The 25,522-nt window shown below is 46.0% G+C and overlaps 1 long non-coding RNA gene across 3 annotated transcripts; it reads left to right on the forward strand.

Moving 5' to 3' along the window:
- Positions 1-16,788: 16,788 nt before the first annotated feature.
- LOC136463767 (uncharacterized) lies at positions 16,789-19,828 on the forward strand. 3 transcript variants are annotated; one of them, XR_010761080.1, is made up of 5 exons: positions 16,789-17,666; positions 17,776-17,849; positions 18,821-18,938; positions 19,054-19,132; positions 19,556-19,828. It is a non-coding gene; the product is annotated as an uncharacterized lncRNA (long non-coding RNA). The 3 variants fall into 3 exon arrangements; XR_010761081.1 differs by having other exon boundaries at positions 17,776-18,938; positions 19,054-19,161; XR_010761079.1 differs by having other exon boundaries at positions 17,776-18,938.
- The last annotated feature ends 5,694 nt before the right edge of the window (positions 19,829-25,522 follow it).

Raw genomic sequence — 25,522 nt, forward strand, 5'->3', positions numbered from 1 at the left:
GTGCACTTGTACAGACAGCTTCTGACAATTATTCGTGTGTGATTGACAAAACGGAGGTACGCGCTTTATTAACGCATATTAACGCAATGTGCTGTGCGTGAGTACTGTCTAGTGCTAGTAGGTGCCCCTCCTAGGCGACAAGTCAAACCGTTTATCCTTGAACTAAATTTATATTGAAAATATTAATATTTATAATACAAAATAAGCACCATTAAATTAGTTGTGAAATATATTTATTTATAGACATAAATGCTAATACTATTTACTATAAACTCTGTCAAATTTAAGTTAGTTTAACCAGCACGGATTCCATAATCACATTCTTATGTGGACGGATGGAGTACAAATTAATTTTGTTATGGCAGCCTCAACCCTTAAAACAATGAATGATTTTTTGTAGCTATCACATCAAAAAGTCATTTTCTAAAAACTCTGATATAGAGTTCGTAGTTATCACTCTTATCTTTCTCTCTCTCTTTCTTTTTTTCCTTCCGTTCTCTCTCCCACTCTCCAGCAACCAGACGCCGGCGATATGATGTACTAGCTCATGGGCGAGTGGCAACGCGGTGCGCGGGGGTCAGCGCGGCAAAGCAGCAACCCGAGTGGTCAAGCGAAACATGACGGCACGGCACTGGTGGTCGAGCGCGGCGGCGCGACACGAAGGGGTGAGCATGGCAGCAGTGGCATGGCACGAGCAGTCGAGCACGGCTGGGCGCACGAGTAGCACAGAGAGGGCGATCAAGCGCAGCGCGTGGGACGTGACCCTAACGACATATCGACGCGCATCGCTGCAGCAGTTCTAGGTCCTACCTACAAAGAAAGTGTTGGTTGTTTCCTGCCAACACGAAAAGCCCTTTTGGACAGAGGATTAATACTACAATCCCTTTGAAACAAAGGATTAACCCTTATGAAATTCCATCAGATTCCTATGGGGTGTATAAAATATTAAAATCATAGGAATTTGTAGAAAAAATAGCATGAGGTTGCACCTTATGAAAACTTTCCTTTATGTCTATACATCCCTCTTAGAATTTTTTGTTTTTCCCTATGTTGCATTCAAAGACCATAATGGAATCTGTCATGCATTTTAAATTCTTGTAGTATTGTAATTTCCATACAACTCTAATTTTACATTTTTCTCATTTCTGTGTTTTTTCCTTCTTCCCGTCCTGGGCTTAGTGGAGAAGTCAGAGGAAATCTTGCATATGACGGTTGTACGCTCGGCACATGCTGCTCTACCTCCACTTGTCAGCATGGTTTGAAATTGTGTTTCCTCCAGCGGAAGCAGTCATTCAGCGGCCCCTGCACGTTCACCAATCACACCACCACTTCACTAGGCAGTACTACGCCGTGTTCGTCGTGCATCCAATGGCGCGCGGTCATCAGAAAAGTATCCCAGTCCCACCACCACTAGTTCTCTCCAAAGCAATCAAGGGCCGGTTTAGTTCCCCTCCAAAACGTCAAAATTTTCAAGATTCCTCGTCACATCGAATCTTTGAACGCATGCATGAAGCATTAAATATAAATAAAAAATAAAAATAATTACACAGTTTAGACGAAATCCACTAGACGAATCTTTTAAGCCTAATTAGACTATGATTAGACACTAATTGCCAAATAACAACAAAAATGCTACAGTGTCGTTTTGCCAAAATTTTCGGCAACTAAACTGGGCCCAAACTTCAAAAGTTTCGGTCAGGTCAGACGAGACTGGCTATACTGCATTTCTGCTGGGTGGATCGAAATATATATAGCAGTGAAAACGAAAACACCAAATTAAAAAAACTAGAGCCCTTTTAAGATGGTTGAAACGCTTCCTGACGTTTCCTAATGCCTACCCAAAATAGCTATTTTTATTGATTTTATTCGTCCAAGGGCATTATGGTCATTTCGCAAAGCCAACTCACCACCCCCGCCAGCCCACCCGCTGGCCCGCCCACGCACCCGAGCTCCTACGCCACACCGGCGCCGGCCTGCCCGACATCCGCCTCCCCGCAACATCGGCGCCCATCCCTCGCGCTAGCCATAGCCGTCACCGGCCTGCCCTCACCCTCGCGCGGTGCCGTCGTCGCCGGCCTGCCCTCACCCGTGCCTTCTCCTCGGCGTGCACCAGAACGCGCACAAGCACGAGCGCACGCTCGCCAGGCACTGTGTCTACGCGGCGGCGGCGCCACTTAAGCTCGGCCACGACCGCATGCACGCCGCCCATGGGCCGCTCGGCTTGGGCCTCCTGTCTCCCCTTGCGGGCTTACATGGGCCGCGCGGCTTAGCAGTAGGGTGCACTTCGTTTGGAAACTCCCGTCTAGAGAACGTGGCCTCCATAATTGTAGGATCGCAGTTGCTCTTTCCTGATCGTAGCAACCCTACAGCAACCTTCACAAACTGCATCCTCTCTCTAGTTTCTCATCTCTACTTTCTCGTTTCATCTCGTCGGCAATGGCTACGGCAGAAGATAGAGGCCAGCCAAGTAATCCATCATCTGGAATCGGCACTATGGATACAGCGGCAGATGGAGGCCAGCCCCGTACTCCGACTGCAATCGGCAACCGGGTTCAAAATGAGTCAAAGGTTACACGTAAATGATGCATCCCTACTTCAGTGATTAGATGTATGAATTTGTGTCACTTCTAAGTTTGCCCTGTTATTTTCCAACCAATCACTATTGTGCTACATATAAAATCATTCCAATCTAAATAGACATTTCTTATCTGTTGATACAGCATATATCTACCATATACAACAAAGTTCCTGAAAATTTCCAGAAGACCTTCACAGAAAACACCTATGGCCTATACATGCTGAACATTCACGTGTTCTTGTGACAAGACCGTGGCCCACACCAAATACTAAGTCTTTTCCCAGGTCGCTCCAAATATTTCGCAATCAATTAATTTATCAACATCATGTACTCAGGTGTTGCCCATGGGATTTTCCAGAGAAGTGCTGCGGCACAATCTGCCTCATGAACCTCTGCACGTCATCAGTAGATTGGCACGAAACAACCTACAATTATGAATGAACAAATGCACCCCAACAATTTAAGTTAACAGATTGTTCTACCAAGAAATGGTCAGTGTAAAACAATGGTTTTTTAGTGCCAAGAAGAAACCTGAGTACTAGGTTCTATGTCAAGGATGCAAGCAGGATGCCCACTGATTCCATCAACTATACATATATCGGCTTCTCAGTTTTTTTGTAAACATACTCGAAGGTGTTTTCTAGAAGCACCATCTATAACAAAATTCTGACTCAGAGCCATTATAAATATTGAATCAACTGCTCTACCATCTGCTGCTCTCCTCTTCCTCTGTAGCAACTTGCCATCCACCTTGTGGAAGCTCTGAAAATTAGAAGTACACACAAGCATCAGGTTACTGCTGCCCTGATGCTAGGCACAATTGAGAATTAGATAGGACCAGGAACAACATCAGACATTGCCTTGCTTACGGTGACTATTTGCCTTGGTTAGGCTCAACCAGCAAATCAAAAGGGAAATGCATACTGTAACTGAAAATTATCAAGAAAACAGAAAAGCAGCACATGGTCTGATGAAGAGGAACCAAGGTAGGTGGCAAGTTGCTGCAGAGGAAGAGGAGAGCAGCAGGTGTGTACCATTTGGCCGTTGGTGAGGAGCGGCACATTGGGGACGGGGCTGAAGCTGGGATACGCGTCCCCGCCACGACTGTAGCTCATCTGCGCCCTGAGCAGTGGCGGACCCAGCCGAAAATATGAGCAAGGACAGATCGCTACATACAGATACAAAACTTGGCCGATATATCAGTCTAACTATGTATGTATACCCTATCTATATTGTAATCCAATTAATATACCCCTCTTTACTGAATGCATCATGACCAAAATATGTTTCTAAGGGCTTTTACTTAAAAAGAAAGCAGCAGAAGCAAAATGCTGCATCCTTAGCCACACTACATTCCAACCAATCATACTGCTGTAACCAATCACTTGCGGAATTTGTACTAGGAAAAAAGCTTTTCAAATATGCAAAACCAATTAACCATTGAATTGATTTCACTAGTCAGAGATCAATCTTTATCTATTTATTTGACTAACAATTTGCAATGGATAATGGATTAAGGGCGGCACCTATTTTCTTATACCGCTTCAGGCTCAATGGAGTTGGAGCTGCCGACTTCCTCGCCGTGCTAGACGCATCGCCGGCTCCAGCTTCATCTCTTCCCCCAATCGCTTCATCTCCTCCCCCAACTGCGCGCAGGGCCGCCCGCCGCCGCTCGCTGGCCGCCGGCGTTGGGGGCTAGGGGCTAGGGACAGGGAGCCAGAGAGGGGAGACAAGGAGCATGCCCTGCCGGCCTGGAGTAGTGGAGCGCCGCCGCGAGTTGGATTGGAGCGCCGCCACCGAGCTCCTGAGCTGCTATGCGAGCGATTGAGCGAATGTGCGTGCGCCCCTGGTCCCTCCAACTTGCCTTGCGCCGCCGTCCTGCAGGCTAAACTCGCCCTCCAGGTCATCGACGCCGTCCTCCTCCTCGTCGCCCACCACACATGAGCAGCCCTTGCGGCGCTCGTACTCGTAGCAGGCACGGCAGTTGGTGGTGGGCACTGGCTTGCCGAGCCCGCCCTCTAGCTTCGCCACCACGGACCGCCGCGTCCGTGGACGCGCGCACCTCACCACCCGCACCCCCCGGGCAGCGGGGACGACCGTCGCCGCCATGACCGGGAGGGCAGTCACCGCGCGCGGCCTCCACGTGCTCGGTTGGGGAGCTGAGGGCTGGTGAGAAGGGGTCGGGCTCGGATCTCGATGGAGACGATGCAGGAGCGGCGCAGCGCGTCGAGGTCCTCCCGTGGATAGATCAACGGCGCCGGACGGCGGCGGCACAGAGACGGAGAATACAGAGACGGCGGTGAATGAACCCTAACAAGACGAAAATATTCATCTTTTTTTAAAAGCAAATATTCATCCAACTATCGTACTTAAATCATACATCCCAACTATACTATTTAAAATATTATTTTTACAATTGTGGATTTACCGTTTTACCCTTGATTAAAAAAATTAACTATAAAAAAGGAATTGCCACTCTTTTATTTGAAGTCCTAATCCTCAGGCGTTGGGAGGCGTTATGGCGCATATGGGCCCACCGACTATAGACGCATCTAACGCCTCCCGACGTCTCTCTCATTGACGCCTCTCAACGTCTTCCCTCATATGGGTCCACCAATCATAGACACATCTAACGCTTCCTGACGCCTCCCCAATCATAATAAAAAAGTTCAAAAAACTATTTTTAAAGGTGTTTTTAAACAGGCAACTCCATCAAGATCCATCTCGATAGAGACCTTCATTGGCCTTAGCAAATACTCCATACTCTCTGAAAATTAAATCTATTTTTATATGTGAATAGTCCAGCCTCTCCATTTTTAGAAGTCATTGGTAAGACCATCCGCCTTCTCAAAATCGTGCTTCCAAGATCGTGAGGGCCCTTTTCAAAAGCGGTTGTAAACACGAGCTACCCCCTGTAAACCGATTTCTAGAGGCTGGTGATGTTTCCACTCGCATCTAGAAATAGCGTCCAGAATTTGAGCTGTCTCCTCCTTCCTGCTCGGGATAGAATCATAGTCCAAGGAGAAGCGAAGCTAGAAAGGAGCAACTCTAAAATTACAAATCTAAGGGTGGAGATTTTGCTCTTGATTTCCTTGTAGGAGGTGACTCTAGAAGGTAAGCTCATGTCATTCCAAACATCTTTTTTAAAGTTTAGTGCTAGATTAATTGATTAATTAGGTATTTAGTTCTCTCTCAATACATGGTTGTGGAAATAAGAGAAGACATTAGATCGGATCTTTAGAGGATCTAGGGTAAATTGAGTAGGTCAACAAAATTATTCCCTTATTTAGTCAACACGTCTTGATTTATATGGACCACTAATTGATTTTTGAATGGGGATTAAGTTTGGACCTAGAATGGTAAAATAATTTATTTTGTGAATTGTGTTGAATATTTATCGTTGCCAACTATTTTATTTCAATTTGTTGATTTTAATTATAAATTCTTAATGTTTTGTTAGTTAAATTAATTAATAGCTTGATTAGGGACTAAAAATGGTACCTATGTAGTCACAGAGGTGGTAGGGTTTACTATTTTTTAGGGACATTGATGATTCAATTAAAGTTGATCGGTTTTATTTAGGCTTGAAATAGATTGAATTTATGTTGCCACATTTGTTATATTAATTGATAATTTGTATGTTGCCGCATTTGTTATCCTAATTGTTAGTTCCTACATTGCCCCTGCAGCAAGCTATGTCAGTAAACGGGTATTGCCTAGACCTTCGTTTATGTGGATGTTCATTTTAAAAGTTTAAGGACCTAGATGACACGTTTATGCTAATGCCAGCGCGGATCACCATGTCAGCAAACATGTCTAGTTGGACCTGTGACATAGCATAAGCCTAGCTGGCTAGCTCATGTATGTGAATGTGCATTTTAAAGGCCGCTAGAGCATGTTACACCACAAGGAGCCTAACTAATTAAGCTAGGTACCCTCAGTTTGTTGTTACTAATGATTATTGATGCTTAAAAATACTTATTATAATCTACCTGCGCATATGGGATTCTGTAGTGATCCTTTGTTTAACTTAAGGCCACGTACAACGCCGCTGCTTAGCTAGGCGCTTATCAGCAGTTGCATCTTTATTTGCCACCATGGACATTTGGCAGGGCGCTTAGAGTGAGCGTCGCTGCCTAGGCAAGCAGCCGGCGCCAGGGGATCTTTTGCCCCAGAAACTTACGGTTACACGCATGGTAGCGGCAGATTAGCAAGCAATTCTAGCTTTTCCCATTGTAGGTTAAGGCTCTTAAGTAGTTTGTTGATTATTCTCTTTCCTTAAGCGCCTCTTAGGTTGTACATGCCCTAAGATGCCCTGCCGCATGTACCCTTCCGAAACCGCAAGAAAATTGATTAGTATATAGTCACGCAAAGACGCTGTCAACTTAATATATAGAAGTATAGTTGCAGGACTATGGAATCTTTCTTGCTCTAAGATCGAGTCAGAGCGGAGCAAATAATTAAACAAACGAACCGAGACGACCAAATACCATCTTCAACGTGTGAAGAATGGATTCAATGCGACCATGAGATCCGATCCCCTTTTAAATTTAAAAACTAAAAAGAACAATCATGAAATTCACGTTTTTCATGTAGATACGCATTACTAGTAGCAGTAGTAGTAAGTACTCCTACTGATGGAATGAATGGGTTCAGGTGAAATTTCCGTACGTCTTAAGAAATTAATAGCGCAGAATGTATTGGTTTGGTGCGATCAGGTTGTTCAAATCTCAGTTTATATATTATATTATATGTAGTGGAATAGGATCAATTTCATTTCATTGTTTAGTAGTATATATATGTCACATTTGGTTTCATATGTGCTGCCTCAAGTTTCATGCCAAATGCCAAATGCCGCATGCCACATTATTGGTCAAGAAGGTTACCTCTTACTACACATACACGTTGGCATGTTTGGTTGGTGGCCGAAAAAACTTACCACATGTATCTCAGACGTCCATTTTTGGACAGGCATCCAGCTAAACAGGTCAATAAATTATAGGAAAAATTAGCTAAGTACCATTAAAAGATGTCAATTTTAGCAATGTACCATTAAAAGATCACATCTTTGCTATCTAGCACTGAAAGGTCACCACGTTATTGGTTTCTACTATTCCGTGACCTTTGTTAACGTTCTGTGTATCTCTGTTCTTCGACTCGTCTTCTTTCGAAGCTCTTCCCTCATCTAACTCAACCTCGCAGCTCCCAGCCTCCCACTCGACGCGGTCGAGGGTCGTCGAGGACTTGGAGTGCGCGAAGCCCGCCAGGCGCTGTGCCCCCGTAGTCAAGCTTGACAGCGACCCCTCCAGAGAATGACGGCGGCAGCGTGCCCAGCATCTACCCCCTATGCTTGCTGAACTCAATCACGTCGTCCCTCACCGGCCGAGATGACGGCGCCGGAGGAGGCGTGGGCGCCGGTCCCGCTCTCAGTGGCCTGGCGCAGCACCAACATCTGTACGCGCGAGGATGGGTGGCGAAGACGGGGGCGCAGGTCCCTTCGCATCGACTGCTTACACCGTCGTCGCCACGCCCAGCATGTCGTCGCCATGGCTGGATCCGGCAAGGTGTTGCCACCAACGTTGTTTAACCACCCGTGTTTTATCTGCTCATGTGGTTTCTACGCTCATGCTCCCGCTTGACTTTGCTTTGCAGTTCTTCGTCGGAGAGTCCAAGGCAACTAGCGTTGTTGACGTCGTCCTTGTGCGGAGCAGGTGGTCGGTGGGGCTCCTGCCAACCCTGTCGAACCTCTTGGACATGAAGGAGCTCCTGAGCAAGTTGTTCCTAGGCGCGTCCACCTCCACCGTGAAGACGGGGCAGACGGGGCGGTGGTCCGACAGCCGGACTCATAGCGGCCGTACCGGGTCTACCTAAGCCCCGTGCCACGTCACAGGATGCGGTCGCACCACATCGGCGCGCGCCGCTTGTTATGGATGCCGTGGCCCCCGGCGGCGGTGGTGCAGCCATAGTAGGCATCGAAGTTGGGGTAGCACTTGTAGGTCGAGGAGAAGGTGATGGGCCCCTTGCTCCTGCCCTGGAACGCGCCGCCGCGGCCCACCTCGGCGCCCAGCTGGTCGTTCTCTAGCAGCGTCTGAGGACCCCGTTTATGTCGACCGCGTCTGTAACACCCTCTATGTTACATTGTATTATTCCTGCTAAATATTTCATAAGCATCTGAATTATGTGCATATGTGTATGACAGGACTTATAATTCGATGTTCGGCACTTGAAACATTCATACGAAACATGAGACCATGGTTACGTTTCATATAATATTGCTCTAATCGAATTGTTCTTGAAACAAAAAGGCTAAAGAACGTTTTGTGAACGGCGATGGTTAGCTAGTCGAGGGCAAGGATAGTTAGATAGTGTGTTCATAGGTCAAAATGGAGATTCGATGTGAAATCGTTTGGGGCGACGTCGTTTCGCGTAGGTTTACAACTGGGTCGACAAAGCCACCTTTGGCGATGGTTGTAGAGCGATCGGCTTAGGATGTGGTACGATATCTTGGCTCCGTTAGATAGCCCAACGTACCCTCTTATGCATCGAATAGTTAGTTCGGCTTTTGGAGCATCGTGTACAAGTTTCTGCCTGCTTTAAAAATCGTGCACGGCACCTAGCTGAGCCCTGGGCACGGTCACCGCCCCCGCTGGCTTGCCAGCGCGCCCTGCCGCGCGGGCCACACCCGCTGCCGCTGGCCACAGCCCCGCTGCTGCTCGCCTGCCGCCACGGCTGGCTCGCCCTGCGCGCCGAGGCGCAGGCCACGTCTCCTTGCCGCCGGGACACGACGCGCGCATGTCCTGCACTGCTGCCTTGGTTGCTTGCTGCCCTCGCTGGCGTGCGGGTTACCTCGCCAGCTGACGCACTGCGCCTTGGACACCGGCCGAGCCCTGCCAGCGCCTTGCCCTGCCTTGGTCGGAGACACACCGGGTCATGCGCTGCACGTCGCCAGCGGCCAAGCCCGGCTCTGCTCCGTTGACTCCACTTGGCTGCTTGCGTGAAGGACGACGGCCTGTTTCCCCCATCACCTCCACGTCGCTCGCGCTGTGCCGTCCTTGTCTGGCGTTGCCCTCTGCGTTGCCGTGCCGTACCTCGTCGCCTTGCGGCAGCAACCGTGCGGACAGCCATCTGGGGCACATCCCGCACGTCTCGATGTTCCCCTTCGTGGCGCTGCTTGTTTATTGCGTTGACGACTGCAGTCGTACCGAGCCAAGCCGCGCCATGACCTCCCCTGCCTCCGCTGTCTCCATGACCACCGAGAGACGCTTCTTTCTAATTCGTCGTGGCAGCAGTGCCTCGTTTCAAATTGAGCACGTTTCCAACTCCACTAGGTAGCCTGCTGCCCTACCGACCCCGCGTCGCCGACTGTAGCTCCGCCATAGGCCCGAATTTTGAAAAGCCACGCCTTGGGTCCTTAAGACCGGGAGGGCCTGCGCCGTCGGCTACCACCACCACCAAAGCATCTTGGTCCAATCTCTCGTGCTACTAGCCTCTCCTCCAGTCGGGTGTCACCGTGCTCCCTTAGTTTAAGCCCTGCCACCGTGTAGCAGTCTCTGGCGCAGCCGTGCCACCATAGGGCACCGCCGCACCACCTCGCGCGCACGTGGCCAGCTCTGCTCAGACCACCTCCGTCTGAACCGTCAATGCGAAGGTATCCGTGAGCACTCCCTGGTGCTCGCTAGCTCATGTGTTGGCTTTGCCTTCGTTGTTGCTTACGGGAACGCGCCCGCCTTTGCAGGTCAAGGGCCACCGCCGGGGAGGGAGTTCGGGACGACGCCCCTGTCCACCGTAGCACTTCCAGCCACCATGTTTTGTCTCCAAGGTAATCATCAGTCTCTTAGTTGAGTAGTGGGAGGTCAGGTGGCGCCAGCGTGTTCGTCCAGTGCCCGCGCCGTCGCGTCGGTGCACGCCCGGGGGCTAGGGACTTCGCCGCGGTGAAGGAGGAGAAAAGGGAGGGTGTAGCTGTAAAAGCTTAGATTGGGGAAATAGTGTCCTTGAGCTCGCTGGGATTACGTAGTGCTTTGGGGGTGCCCGTGCATATTTGCCTTCGCGCGCGGGTCTCCCCTCATCGCGGGCCGTTGGCCGGCTGGGCCGCGCTGCGTCGGTGCACGCGTCGCGCTAGGGCGGGCTAGGCTGCGCAAGTTGGGCCGAAGTGGAGATTCGGTGTCCTCAATTCCAGTAAATTAGAATTGTTTATTTATTTTGGTTATGAACTGAACTTCGATAATTCGTAGTAAATTGAGTAGTTGTCCAAAAATAGTGAAACTAATTTTGTTAGGTTCACAAAAACACCATCTATCTGTTAGTGTAGTTAGTTCACAGTTAGCTGTTATGATCATAGGCTCATAAATTCTAATTATAAAGCTTAGTATTAGGTAGATTAATATTTGTAGGAATTCTTGTGGCAAATCAGTAATAGTGTTAGCTTTGAAAATTTTACAGTAGGTTCCCGAGGATGTTGCGTGCTCGCTGTAATTTTTAGCATTAGAGGTGTTGTTGAAATAAAATAGCTATTACCCTTGTTCATTGGAATATAGCGTAAATCGACGTTAGGAGTAAAATACCGATAGTTGCTGGAATAACGATGAATGTTTTACTTGCTACTTGTTGTCGATAGCAATAGATGATTTAGCACCGTGGTCGATAGCCCTAGCTTAGTAGTAAATCGATGTACTCCTATTTTAAGAGCTGTTGTTGTTATATTATTAAACATTGCATCATCATTTCATGTAGATCACGAACCAGTAGACTTCGTGCCCATCGGCGAGCCAGAGTACGACGAGATTATCGAGGAATACGAGGAGGAGATCTTCGCACAGGAGGAAGCCCAGGAGCCTGTTGGAACTGACCTTGCTGACCCGGCACCTGCCCAAGGCAAGCCCCGATGCATAACCCATATTTTTATGATCACTGAATATATACATGTGATGTGCATTTAAGTTACAGATATTTTATGGAAACTACATGCATAAATATATCTACCCATGGGTCCTACTAGTACAGGTCGAGTAGCTGCTATGCTCAGGATATCGGTAGCGTGAGTAACCTGCTGTTACTCGCAAATAGGTAATAAACTATGAACACTCATGATAAAATGATGGAAATGTAACTAGTGACCGGGCAGGGATATGGTTTGGGTATTGGTAGGTGTAAAGGGTTGTGTCCTGTGGCCAACAGGGCATAGCTCGGTTACACTTTTTCCCTGTCTGTGTCGATTAAGGACCGGTCGTTGCATAAGGCATCGTGGGCAAGTCACAGATTTATTGTCCCGAGCGCATACTTGGGTATGGGCGTAGGGAATACTTGTTGCTCTCTTGTCGCGGATCCGGCTCTTTTCGGACCGACTGATGGGAAGAAGAGGTGGTGGAGGTCCTTGCACCACACTGAGTCCGGGACTCAGGATGTGGGGGCTTGGAGTCCAAGTTTAGACGGGGACCTGGACACCCAGGACAGGAGGGTGATGGGTTAGTCCTGCTTGTGCTTGGGGTATAAGCGGGGCGTGTGTTTTCGGGGCACCCAGCTGGGCATATTGATTCGCGAATCGCTAGGCGATCCGGTATGGCTTGTCTCGTGTTTAGCACCGTAGTAAGAACTGAAAGTGGAAAAGGAGAAGAAATATAACTGATTGCTCAACTCTTGCTTGAAAGTAGAACATGTGCTTATATAGACTGGATAGATGATAACTTAATATGACTGATAATAATAATACATAAATAAGGACTCACTATTAGTATTGCTTTCTGCTAAAGAAACCAGCAAACCATAAAGCTTATCATATTCCTTGAAGTCAAGAAATTATTCCCACTAGTCGGATAAGTCTTGCGAGTACATTGTGTACTTAGGGTTTATTTACCCCTGTTGCAGATGATGCTTGAAGAGTACCTTGTGTGGAGGATCCTTCTGGTGGGCTCAGATGGATTTCTCGCCCCCTTACCGCTAGATGTTATTTTTAAATTCTGTTGTTTATCATTCCGCACTCTGGTATTTGGTATTGTAATAATGTACTTTTTGAGAAACTCATATGTATGAAATGGACTTGTATTGTAACTCGTTCTCATTATTGGATCCTTAGGAAAAATGTGGATCTTTCGGGTTATCCCTCGGGGTGTGCCCGATGGACACTGCTCACTGTAGCTTGCTTTCGAGGTACTTAGTGTCTGGTGGAAGACGGGCACCTCTGTAAGTACGCTATTTCAGGCGGTTCTGCCACAGCGTCGATCGGGAGGCGGGAGCTGCGAGGTTGAGTTAGACGAGGGAAGACCTTCAAAAGAAGACGACTTGAAGAACGGAAATACATGGAAAGTTAGCAAAGGTCACGGATGTGGTAGAAACCAATAACGTGGTGACCTTTCGATGCTAGATAGCAAAGAGATGATCTTTTAACGATACATTGCTAAAGTTGACATCTTTTAATGGTACTCAGCCAATTTTTTTCTAAATTGTACATATTGTATGTAGTACACCTCCCGGTCATTGATAATTGAAAACTCTAATAAAGCGAAGCCGGTGGAGGTGGAGTCTTGCACACAAAGCCCTAAGCACATCAGGGCAAAGTTAGGCGTCAAACGAAAGCTCAGTTACTATAGAACTTAATTGTGTAAAGGCGAGGTAGTTGTAACACCCTCAGTGTTACGCCGTAAATCACTTACTAAAACATGTCATAAGCATCATGTTTAAATGTTATTGCATGTGATAATATGAACAAGTAAAGCATTGTAATTTAAACGAAAAGTCATTTCACGACTGAGGAAATTAGCAAGTAAGGATATTCACGAATTTTTATTGAACAAGAACACTATAGAACATGTATGTGACACTGAAATAAAGTTGGGAGTGCAAACTTTGTAGAGGGTGATGAAATACTTGCTACTGAAAAACGATATGGCTAAGTGGTATTTCTAATAGCTTAGAAATGCAAGCTGAAATAGAGTTGATTCAAGACTTAGAGAAAATTTCACGTTGAGAACAGCTTGACATAACCATGTTTGTCAATTTATTTAAGAGAATTGGGTTAGGGAGAGAAGGAGCGAGGGTTTTGTTGCAAAGTCGTAGTCTGTTGAAATAGTACACATAGTGTTAGTAGTATTATTGAAGAATGCGAGGGCGTTTTTGCAAGTTGGTCGGCGCGCGCGGGCTCCCCCGTCGCAGGCCGTTTGCGCGTGTGGGCCGCGCCTTGCGTGGGCCGAGTTGGGCCGCGCGGGAGGGAATCGTTTTCCTTTTTAAGGATTAGAAATAGCTTATTATTTTATGTTGTAAGTAGAACTTTGAAAATTAATATCAATTCACATAGATGTCCCAAAATTGTAAAATAAATTTTGTTTAGTTTCTAAAAATATTGTCTATCTAATGGCATAGTTAGTTTATGCATGTCTAAGTTGATACCGAGGCCTATTAAATCAATTGAGAGTGTTTAGTATTATTTAGGTTAATATTTGTAGAAAATTTTATGGCAAATGGGTAATAGTTTTGTCCATGAAATTTTTACAGTAGGTTCATTGTATTATTATGTGCTCATTGTAATTTTTGTAGCCTTAGAATAGGTTGATAAATAGTGTAGCTAAGTACTCTTGTTTTGGTATATATGAAATCGTAAATAAAGTAAGAAATACATTTTTGGTTGCTAAGATAATACTTGAATGTTTCATACTTGTTTAGTGGAAAGGATGGGTAGCTTAGCATCTTAGTCATTAGAGTTAGCTTAGTAGCTTGGTAGATGTATTGTTATTTTAAGAGCTTTTGTTCCTAAAATACTAAATATTGCATCATCATTGCATGTATGTAGAGAACGCGTTGGTGGAGTTCGTGACCACTGGAGAGCAGAAATACGAGGAGGTGATTGAGGAGTATGAGGAGGAGGTCTTCGTATAGGAGGAAGCCTCGGAGCCACCGATGATTGACATAGCTGACCACCCGTCTGTCCAAGGCAAGCTCCGGTGCATAACTCTTATTTTAAATAATCACTGGATATATATGTAATGTGCATTTACGTTACAGGCATTTTATGGAAACTACATGCATAGATAACCTACATATGAGTCCTACTAGCATAGGTCGAGTAGCTGCTATGCTTAGGCTATCGGTAGCGTAAGTAACCTACCGTTACTCACAATAGGTGATTATTATTATCACTCATGATAAAATGGTGAAAGAAAATGGAGACTAGGCAGGGATATGGTACGAGTATTGATGTGTGTAAGAGGTTGTGTCCCGTGTCCAATGGGGCATAGCTTGATTACATTGTTTTTTCTGTCTGTGTCGGTTAAGGACCGACTGTTGCATTGTATTTTAGTCAGGTCACGGACTTATTATCCTGAGCACATACTTATTTATGGGAGCAGAGAAGGCTCGTTGCTCTTTTATCATGGGTTTTGGCTCTTTCCGGACCGACTGATTGAAGACGGGGATGGTGGAGATCTAAGCACCACACTGAGTCTAGGACTTAGGTGTGGGGACTTGAAGTCCAAGTTTCGACGGAGACCTGGACCCCTTGACAGAAGAGTGATGGGTTGGTCCTGCTTGTGCATGGGGTACAGGCGGGGCGTGTGTTTCGGGGGTACCCAGCTGGGCACATTGATTCGTGAATCGCCAGGTCATCCGGTATGACTTGTCTACACTCTAGCACTGTAATAAGAACTGAAAGATGAAAGATGGTGAAATGGATCTATTTATTCAACTTTTGCTTGAAAGTAGAACAGGTGCTTACCTAGAATGGTTAGATAATGAACTAATTATGACTGCTAATAAGAAATATACATAAGGCTTCACTACTAGTATTGTTTTTTGCAAAAAGAAAACCCAGCAAACCATAAAGATTATCATATTCTTCGGAGTCGGAAAATTATTCACAGTAGTCGGGTAAGTCTTGCGAGTACATTGTGTACTCAGGGTTTATTCATCCCTGTTGCAGGTGCAGCTTGAAGAGTATATGTTGTATGGAGGATTTTTCTAGTGGACATAGACGGATCCTTGTATTCTATCGTTAGATGTTTATTATAATTCCATTATTTAAATTCCGCACTTTGAACTTAGTATTGTAATAATGTATTTTCTAAGAACTCTTGTTGTATGAAATGAACTAAGTATTGTAAATTCATTCTTATTTTTGATCCTAGAGGAAAAACTTAGATTATTCGAGTTCTCTCTTAGGGTGTGCTCGACGGAATCCGTTTGTAGCTTGCTTTCGGGACGCTTAGTGTCTGGTGGAAGACGAGCGCCTCTAAAGATGTGTTATTTCGAACGGTTCTGCCACGGTAGTATCAGGCTTGAGACCGTGACATAAGCCATGTTCACTTAGCTTATAAACCATACTTTTTCAATCAACAAATAATATTTTTCTCTCACAACAAATTAATCAACAATACTTATGAGCCAAACGAACAGGGCAATACTTAGGCTAATAGCGAGTATATATCCTATTGCTTTGTTTAGTGGCAACAGGACACCGACCACGTGAATCGTGATCGATTTGGAAATGCGAGTATAACATAGTGCGTGTGTAGCTAATAAACTGATGTTAGTCACTAAGCTTGATTAGGCCGGAGATAGACTGATGCTTCTACTTTTTTCTGCTATATAAATAGTTGTACTTATTGACTTTTACTGTCATTAGAGTTTTACCTTTGACTACTATTTTTCCTTATGTTAAAATATAGTTACATCTACCATTCATTATGTCCGTCCGATCACGTCATCGCTTCCTCCTGTCAGTCCGTCTCTCACCTCACTCAGGGCAGTCCCAATAAAAAAAAATTAGTAGTTTCTATAGATACCGCACCAAAAAAGTATTGTTTTTCAACCCATAGTTTCTATGAGTAATAATTATTTTCTCTTTCTCTCTCCCAACTCTATCTTCTTTTTTCAATGGAAGTGCGACACGAGCTTCCTAAAAACTGGTGGTTTCTTCCTAATGGCGATTTCATGGTTTCTTGGTGCATTGGGTCAAGAGTAGACCTGATTTCTTCATGAGGAAACTATTTCTATAATTTTTGTTCTCTTTCTTCGTTAATTACGTTATCATGTCAACGTTTTACCTACATGACAAGTTATTTAATGGGGATAGAAACCATCGTCAATACGCCATTGAAACTGCCCTTACACACACCTCGCGTATGTCCTTAAAAAATAATCACTCTGCTCGCTGAATCCTATTAGTCATATTTATGAACTATGACATATATTTTTCTCCCACGGTAAAACAATATGAGTCGCCTTAGAGCATCTCCAAGAGTTTGTCAAATTTTACTTGGCAAATCTTGTGATTTGCCAACTCCCAAAATTATATGCCAAGTAAAAAAACAATCCATCTCCAAGAGTTTGGCATTTTTGACTTGGTAAAATAAAAAAACCCGTTAATAAAACGAAGAGCCCCGCTAAGCGAACGAAGAGCCCCGCTAAGCGAACGAAGAGCCCCGCTAAGAAACGAAGAGCCCCGGATGCGAAGTCGTATCCCGCGCGCATATATGCGCGCTGGGGAGGCATTTTTCCGAACTTGCCAAAGATGGGGAGGAGGGATGGGAAACTGTTGGAGGTTGTTTTTTCTCAATTTGCCAAAAAATGAAGGATGGGGAGGAGAGATGGGAAACTGTTGGAGTTGCTCTTACAAGCCACGTAAACGATCAAGAATAGATTTGGCGCCTCCCAGAAAGCTCGCCGCACGAGAGCAGCACCGCCCCTTTCCCCTCCGCCACCGCAGCTTCCCCTCCGCGTCGCCGCCTCCCACACCCGCGCGCCTTCCCGCGGCTGGGGCCACCTCGACGCGACTCCTGCCGTCGCTAGAGAAGCCGTCGGACACTGCAGCCCACCTGAGTCGCCCTCCTTCGCCAGATCTCCAGCACCTCCTACCCCGTTGTCGCGCCGCTCACCGGAGCTTCTTCGACCCTCGCGGCCGCCCTCCCCAAACTCGCAGCGCTCCAGTCCCCTCCGGCGCCCTAGCCTGCCCTCCGCGCCGCCGCCTCGCAGCCACACCGGCCTGCCCTCCGAGCCGCGTAGTGCGAGCGCCATCGGCGACGCCGCCCGCCTCTGCCACGGCCTGCAGGGCCGCCGTGGCCTCCGCTGCCTCAGCCTCCGTCCTTCATGTGCGTTGGGCTGCTAGGTGATCTCACTTTTTAATTTTTTTAACCTACTTATGATTGGTGTTCAAGAGTTCTAATAACTTAGCAACCATTCCCTTTCATCTATGTACAAAACAAATGACATTGCAGGGGTTTCTCAAACTCGATCTAGATCGAGTCTATGGCTGCCCTCAACAAAAAATTGGTTTGCAGGGTCTCTTCAGGTAACTCTATTCAAATAATTCATATGTCGATGAGTTACTGCAATCCGGTATGTGCAAATGTGATATGAAATTAATGAGTTCGCATTCCAACTTTTTCAAAGATGGTTTATATGTTCCATGCTTTATTTGGATTACCTGCATATTGATCCTTAATTGCTTGCGCAATAGATTACAAATTGATAGATTCATTTGTTGCTAAATTCTGTAAAAAAAAACCCTCATGTTAATTTCATCGCTATCCGAAATTTGAGCCCAATGTTCTTGAAAAGCTTTGTTGAGGAATGAAGTGTCCTGTGCCGCTGTTTTGTGTTAAGGTCTTTACTGCCTACATTTTCAGCCTCCGTCCTTCATGTGCGTTGGGCTGCCAGGTGATCTCACTTTTTAATTTTTTTAACCTACTTATAATTGGTGTTCCAGAGTTCTAATAACTTAGCAAACATTCCCTTTCATCTATGTACAAAACAAATGACATTGCAAGGGTTTCTCATGCTCGATCTAGATCGAGCCTATGGCTGCCCTCAACAAAAAATTGGTTTGCAGGGTCTGTTCAGCTAACTCTATTCAAATAATTCATATGTCGATGAGTTACTGCAGTCCGGTATGTGCAAATGTGATATGAAATTAATGAGTTTGCATTCCAGCTTTTTCAAAGATGGTTTATATGTTCCATGCTCTATTTGGATTACCTGCATATTGATCCTTAGATTCATTTGTTGCTAAATTCTGTAAAAAAAACCTCATGTTAATTTCATCGCTATCCAAAATTTGAGCCCAATGTTCTTGAAAAGCTTTGTTTAGGAATGAAGTGTCCTGTGTCGCTGTTTTGTGTTAAGGTCTTCACTGCCTACATTTTCAGACTGCATAGTTATGGGTCGTTGCCAATGTGATATCAAATTAGTAGGATACACTACAGAATGACACTATATCTAATAAGGGTACAATATTTTTTATTTTACTTCCCTTTCCTCCAGGAAAACTCATGCGATTACTCATGGTAAGATTTCCTACACTACCCATCTACACTCAACAGTTGGCACTAGCACGACGCCACCACCCATTGCTGATCCTGATGTTGCTACAGCACCAAGGGTAATACAGTTTGTCGCTTTTTTACAATACCTTTGCTGCTGGCTAACTTAGGTGCTGTTACACATGCATCAAGAATAGGCCACTGAATTTTATGGTCAACTCCTTCGTGTTCTAGGGAACTAGCAAGTATGGACGTCCATGTACAAACTTCCATTTGAAGCAAGATGGCGTTAATCCAGCATCAGTTGGACCCGGTAACTATTCGATTCTTCCTTAATGACAGGTGTGCAGTTTGTTTAAAAAATCTTTGCTAAATGGCTCTCAAGTTTGTTTGGCTTCATGAAAACATTCACTACAGTTCATTACTATGTGCTTATTCTTCGATGATCGCCTGCATGTTATCCATTCTAAAGGGCTATGCTAATTCCCCCCTCCTTGCTGCCACAATCTAAATACTTTGGGCACAATAATCTCGTGGCTATCCATTTTAATCACTGAAGGGGATTCCAAATTCCGTCATTATACTGTTTTTAGCATCAAGATGTCTACATAGACTTCCTATTGACTATAGCCCATACTGATTGCTGCATGACTTATGAATGCCATTTTCTGTTTGACAATTTACATGAGAAGGTAAGAACCGCAACAGCAGAACTAATCATGCTTTCCATTTATAGGTACCAAACAACAAGGGATATATCATGTCCAAATATTCTGCGTTTGAGACAACACAATCCAGGGTGACATGGGTTTATTGTTCATATTCTTGGATCTACTTAAATTCCTAATTTGAAGGGATATTTTTATGCCCCCCCCCCCCCCCCCCCCCAAAATTATGGATACTACCTTCAGAAATTTTTGTGAACCTTCATGATGCAACCCAGTAGATGATTTCAATGTATTCATCTTAGTCACTATAATTTCTCTTACTTCTTTCTTATTAAGTTGTAACTGCAACACTTCCCCGCGGCAACGCCCGGGGTACTGGCTAGTTATCTAATAATCATGTATTACGAAGGTAATATAACTTACAAGACAAAACTACGTTTAACGTCATGCTCCCAATAAACGAAATATTTTGAAACTATCGGCGGTCACAAGTCTGGCCCGTATTAATCAAAGTGTCAAGTATTTGTGTCTAGATGGCGAAGAGAGTGGTATTATTTTTCTCGGCTCTAGCTAGCCTTTAGTGTTTGGTTTTTTTTTTTGAGAGGAGTTTGGTTGTTAATTATTTGGTGGTGTGTATGTACTGCCTTTTTGCACGTCCACACTACAGTGACATCACGTACACCCTTGACAGTGGTCAATTAATAATATTCCAAGTAGGACAATAAACAACGCCTCTCACAACATATAGTCTGCCGCTGTGTCCAATGTCCATCGTCCTACTTCCTCGGTCCGGATCTCATGCGGCCCCATTCCCTCAAGAGGCCCGTTTCGTTTGTGGGCTTGCATACACTTACACGGGCCGAGGCCCGAGGTCGGTTAGCCTAGTTTGGCCCACTACTGAATTAGACGTAACTATAGCTAATGTGTTTGTTAGGCCCAATTCGATGGATCTCTGGCATGCTGCAGCTCATGTAGCTACACTACAGCAAAGATTTATTTTTGTCTCTACTCAAAATGAACAACTAGCAACAATTACTATTTTTGGCTTTACTTACTACAACACCTCCGCGGACTGTAGTAGCAAGCTACGCCAAAGATGCCTTGACTCTCTCTCTCTTCTTCTTACTTTTCTAGCATTATTAAAAATAGATACAAGGCCCTCACAGCTTCACTGGTCACAACGAACGATGAGCTTTTCCACTAGATTTTCACACGACCAGCGTAACCATGGCCAAAGAGGAAAAAAAGACCCAAAAAAATTAAAAAGATTACAAAGTATAGCTATTTGCTCCAAAGAGAGGCCAAATGTTCCCAAAATAACAGAGAGGTGTGACAGAAAGAATTTCGTAATGATGGAATAAGCAAAAATTCCATCTGCAGTGCCTTGAAAAGAATTTATTAATGATGGCATACACTACTACACAAACTTTACTGGAGGCGGGCGTTTTCGGTTTTCCGCGGCGGGCAAAGCCGTCCGCCGCGGCCTAGAGGCCACGGTAAATCGTGGCTTAACCGCGGCGGGCGGTGTAACGTGCCCGCCGCGGTAAATATACTTTTACCACGGCGGGCACGTTACACCGCCCGCCGCGGTAAATTATTTTACCGCGGCGGACAGCTTTTGTGGCCCGCCGCGGTTATGTTCATTAGCCGTGGCGGGCTTTATTATTTGCCCGCCTCGGTAAATTATTTCCTGAATTAAAAAAAATACAGCAGGCATATAAATTCAAATTCAAATCACATCCAGATTTCACAGATTAAACTTAAAAAGTATGCAGGCATTACACATGAGATAATATACATGTATATACATTCACTTAGTCGTTATTGTCATCGTTAATTCATTACATTTACATATTAAAGTCGTTATACATGCGCTAAGGAGTAATCCTGCGGACGCATCATCGTGGGCCATTTCCTCAGCCTCTCGTACTCCGGTAAAATCGCTAGCGGGCTGTTCTCATTGAAGAACGTGCCCCCTTCAAGCATGTATTTGTCTAAGACAAACTTACATATGTCCGCCTTTGTCTGCTTGAAGGAGTGTTGGGTGCTCTGCACGTCTCTCCATCAGTTCAATCCATTCTTGAGCACCCTCCAACTGCTGCTGTACTGCTTGGCACGCCCTCAGGAACTCACAGGCGTAGAAGCCACAGGTTTGTGATCCTACCGGTTGTTTGGCACACTGTATGATCGATACACAAGCATTACAACACAGGCATTAGAATGCATATGAACGGAAAGCACAATTAAACCTTTCAAATACTTACCGAAAAGTTGCGTCTGATTTTGATGCGGTTCTTATGCTTAGCCTTAAAATTCTCTGTTCTTCGATCATAGCATTCAGGATCCTTCACGTACTCCTTATAAGCGCTATACGAAATGTACTAGTATTAGGCAGGGCATTAGAACGCATATGAGAAGACAGTTCAGTCACTTACACTCTGAGGTAATCTTCAAAGGCCTTGTACCCTTTTAAGTTTGGCACTGTCAACGAATCAAATACGCAGGCCCTGCCATCCTGAGGGTAGATGATAAATGCAACCCAGTGACCCTCGAGGTCTTGGCTGCGCCATTGAAACAAAATACAGGTTACGACGAGAAATAATAATACTAGCTAGCTACCCACTTATCTCTACAGGCATGTCTTCGACTTACCCAAAGTGGTAGGCAGCTAGGATACACCCATTTCCCCTGATCTTCTTCATTGCTCCTAGTATGTACTTTGAAATGTTCAACTTCTCATTGCCCATCAGTTTCTTCCTGTGCGCCTCTCTCTGTCGCTTGGTCAAGTCTTTCATGGTTGGATGATTGTCATCTAGGTGGTAACCAATGATGATTCTTTGAGCAATATGCATTGGAGATAGATAGATAACATCAAGTTTTAGTTCCTTGGATATATAGGCCATCAACCTGCAAGGACAAGCCATCGTGGCATATATAAGTAGTCTTGACCGATTCAAAGGCAGGTGATATGTGAAACTCGCAATTCATCACTTACATAGAGAACAAGGTGACTTGGGTGATGTCAAGGTCTTGTTCCCGCAGTAGTCTATACATGTCGTGGAAAACCACGGGGAGTTCTACATCGTTGCCGGGCAAGTGGAAGTACTCCGCCACAACCTTGACTAGAAAACCATGCAGGCCAGCTTTTGCCGCTTCCATGTACCAGAGATGAAACCTCCTTGTCTCCCACCTTTCCTCATCGACGAGCTGGGCCTTGGTTATCATGAACTTCCCATGCTCGTAATGGCTGGGGCAGTCATCCGATTCAGGAAATAGATGGAAAGGTGATCTCGGCCTAGGATAGAAATGTTAGTACCATATTATGGCAAAGAAAAGTTATTAGCAAATTATGCTCGCCGCTACCATACCTTTCGAACTCAAGTGAGTATGTGAGCTACCCTTGGTCGCCTTTAGTCTTCGCCGGCGGTGGAGGACAGTGGCTTGTGCTTGCAATGGTAGCAGGCGGTGTCTTTGCCCCCGGTTCCTCCGTGCCTCTCGGTCCTTTGCTCGTGCCCTTAGATGGGCTGCCGGGAGGTGGAGGTGGAATTGTTGTTGGAGGAGGAGAACGAGGGTGAGGGCTTGTGCCTCGGGGTGAGTTCCTTCCCTTGTCATCCCCGCCATTGCCTTTGTCATCGCCGTCGCCGTGATCCGGATCATCGGGGGGACAAGATCCAGCAACGGATGGTTGTGATGCAGGTGTCGCCGTTGGCGTAGAAGTCGGCGTCGAGAGAATGATCTCTATGTCGTCCTTGTTCCATAGGACTTCAGAACCCATGGCAGCTCCAAGGATCGTTACCCCTTCTGCAGTTGGATATTCCATTTCAAATTCTTCGTATTCGGTCGCATACCATGTAAGTATCACGGCAGCATAGTTGGCAGGGATCTGGTCTTGGTTGAAATCTTTGATATCTTCTTTGGGGTGCATGTAACCCTCACCCACGGTCAACTTTTTCACCCTGCCGAAACAGGATCGTGAGGTGGACGCGCATGGGTTCCCGGATGTCGTCGACGGGGTGCCTTGGGCGATCCTCGATCATTGGCAGTGGCTGCCCTTGTGTCTGCCCTTATGGAACTTGAGGCACGGCCACGCCAGCCTGGCGAAGCATCTATGACCTCATCGACACCATATCTGGGTCATTGCTCATGAAGGCTTCTTTTATGGACCGGCTGATCATTTCGGCCACGCCTTGATCATAGCCCTTCTGAAAGATGCCCTCCTTGTACCTCTGCCTTGACTGGTATGTGGCAGCATCGGATTGCCATGACTCCACTGAGTTCCAGCTCATCTTCGATGACATGCCACGGACGCGGCCACGGTGCTCGGGGGTTCCCAGCGCCAGGGTCAGCAAGTCCTGGCCCCTACGAACCTCAAAGCTGTCCTTGGATTTAGCGGCCTCGATGAGAGCCCTCTCCACCTCCTCGAATTTGGGCTCATTGAACTTGCTCGCGCCCTCCTTGAGCTTCTTCGGCTTGCGGGCATAGATGAAGTCCTTGGCCCTCAAGTCTACACCGTTGTACGGATCGAGAAGCCTGGCGGCAGCTCTAGCCCTTTCTTCCTCCCGCCACTGGGGCCTCTTTCCAGCAAACCCAGTCATGCCCAAGTGGTGGGGGTGTAGGTTCTTCTTCGCGAGTGCGCTGAACTTGGCGCTCTTTGCCTTTGCTTCTTCTATTGTTCTTTGTTTGCAGAACTCTTCCCAGTGATGTTCCTTCACCATAGTGTATTTGACACAGGGTGACTTGCCTAGTTTCAGGTAGTACCTGGTCAGCATGGACTTGAAGTTTCTAAAGGCTCTTCCTGCCACGTGCATGACCCACTCCCTGCACTTGTTCAGATCAGCATCCTTGGGATAATGGAAGCTCCTCATCACCTCACCCCAGATATGTGTCTTGTAGTTGACCGGGACATTGTTCCACTCCTCCCAAGTGATCTCCACCTTGTCCTTGACTATACATTCCACCTGGTTGCTGAACTTGGCAAGGACCGTGGGTGGCGACAACGGGTTTCCCTCTGGTCCCACCTCATGGATCACATGGACTTCGCCGTGGGTTTCCCTCCGGTGCCTCCCATGTTCCCCCTTCTCAGCTTTGTCCTCTGACCCCTAGACTTGCCTAAAGTGGTTGGAGATGGAGCAGGGGGCTCTTTGTCCCTGACTTGTTCCTCCTCGAAATTCAATTCTCGAGGCACCATCGGTATCTGTTCAGGGTTTGGAGACCGTGCACTTTCAACTTCGTCGTCCCTCGGTTGGTAGGTCGGATCATCTTCCTCCTCTGTACGATGTTTCTTTGTTGGCCTCAGGGTCACAGACACTTGGCTCTCGAGGCTAGTTGATGATGATGCACTAGGGGTAGGGTCGCGCCATTCGCTTATCAGTTCCTCCGCCATTGGAAAGCTATAATGAATACATATTTTAGTTGTATTGACACAGTTATAGAGTAGTAAAGTAGAGTAGTACTAGAGTAGTAAAGTAGAGTAGTACTAGAGTAGTAAAGTAGTAGTAGTTGGCTCAGATTTGCCCCATTGTCATCACATCGCTTTTAAACTGGTTGCTTGTATCTGGTATACAAGTCATCCTAGTTTAGCGGGGGCACTCGATCATCATCACCGCTGCCTCAGCATAAAAGGGTTCACATCATTGCATATGCCACTGCCTCAGCTTAGAAGTGTGAAAAGAATCATCATTGCAAATACCAAACAAAAGCCATCAAGATAGTTTCAAAATTCGGCCCCAAAGGGCTAAGTCCTTCGGCCATCAAGATAGAGTAGAAGACTAGAGGAGGTGAGAGTAGAGTAGAGTAGAGTAAGAGGAGTAGAGTAAGAGCTGTACAGCAGAGTTTAGTAGAAGATTGAGTAGAGTTTAGTAGTAGATTGTATAGTAGCAGTAGTAGTATTCTATAGTAGGACACTAAGCACTCAAACTGAGCACACAGTGGTAGGGCTAAGTCTTCGGCCATCAAACTGAGCACTCACACTATTGTAGAAGGAAGCAAGGGAATGCAAAATCGCATCATAGGCATCATAACCTATTAGAGGCATC

This window comes from Miscanthus floridulus, chromosome 7 (genome assembly GCF_019320115.1).
Source record: "Miscanthus floridulus cultivar M001 chromosome 7, ASM1932011v1, whole genome shotgun sequence".
NCBI classification, from domain to species: Eukaryota; Viridiplantae; Streptophyta; class Magnoliopsida; order Poales; family Poaceae; genus Miscanthus; species Miscanthus floridulus.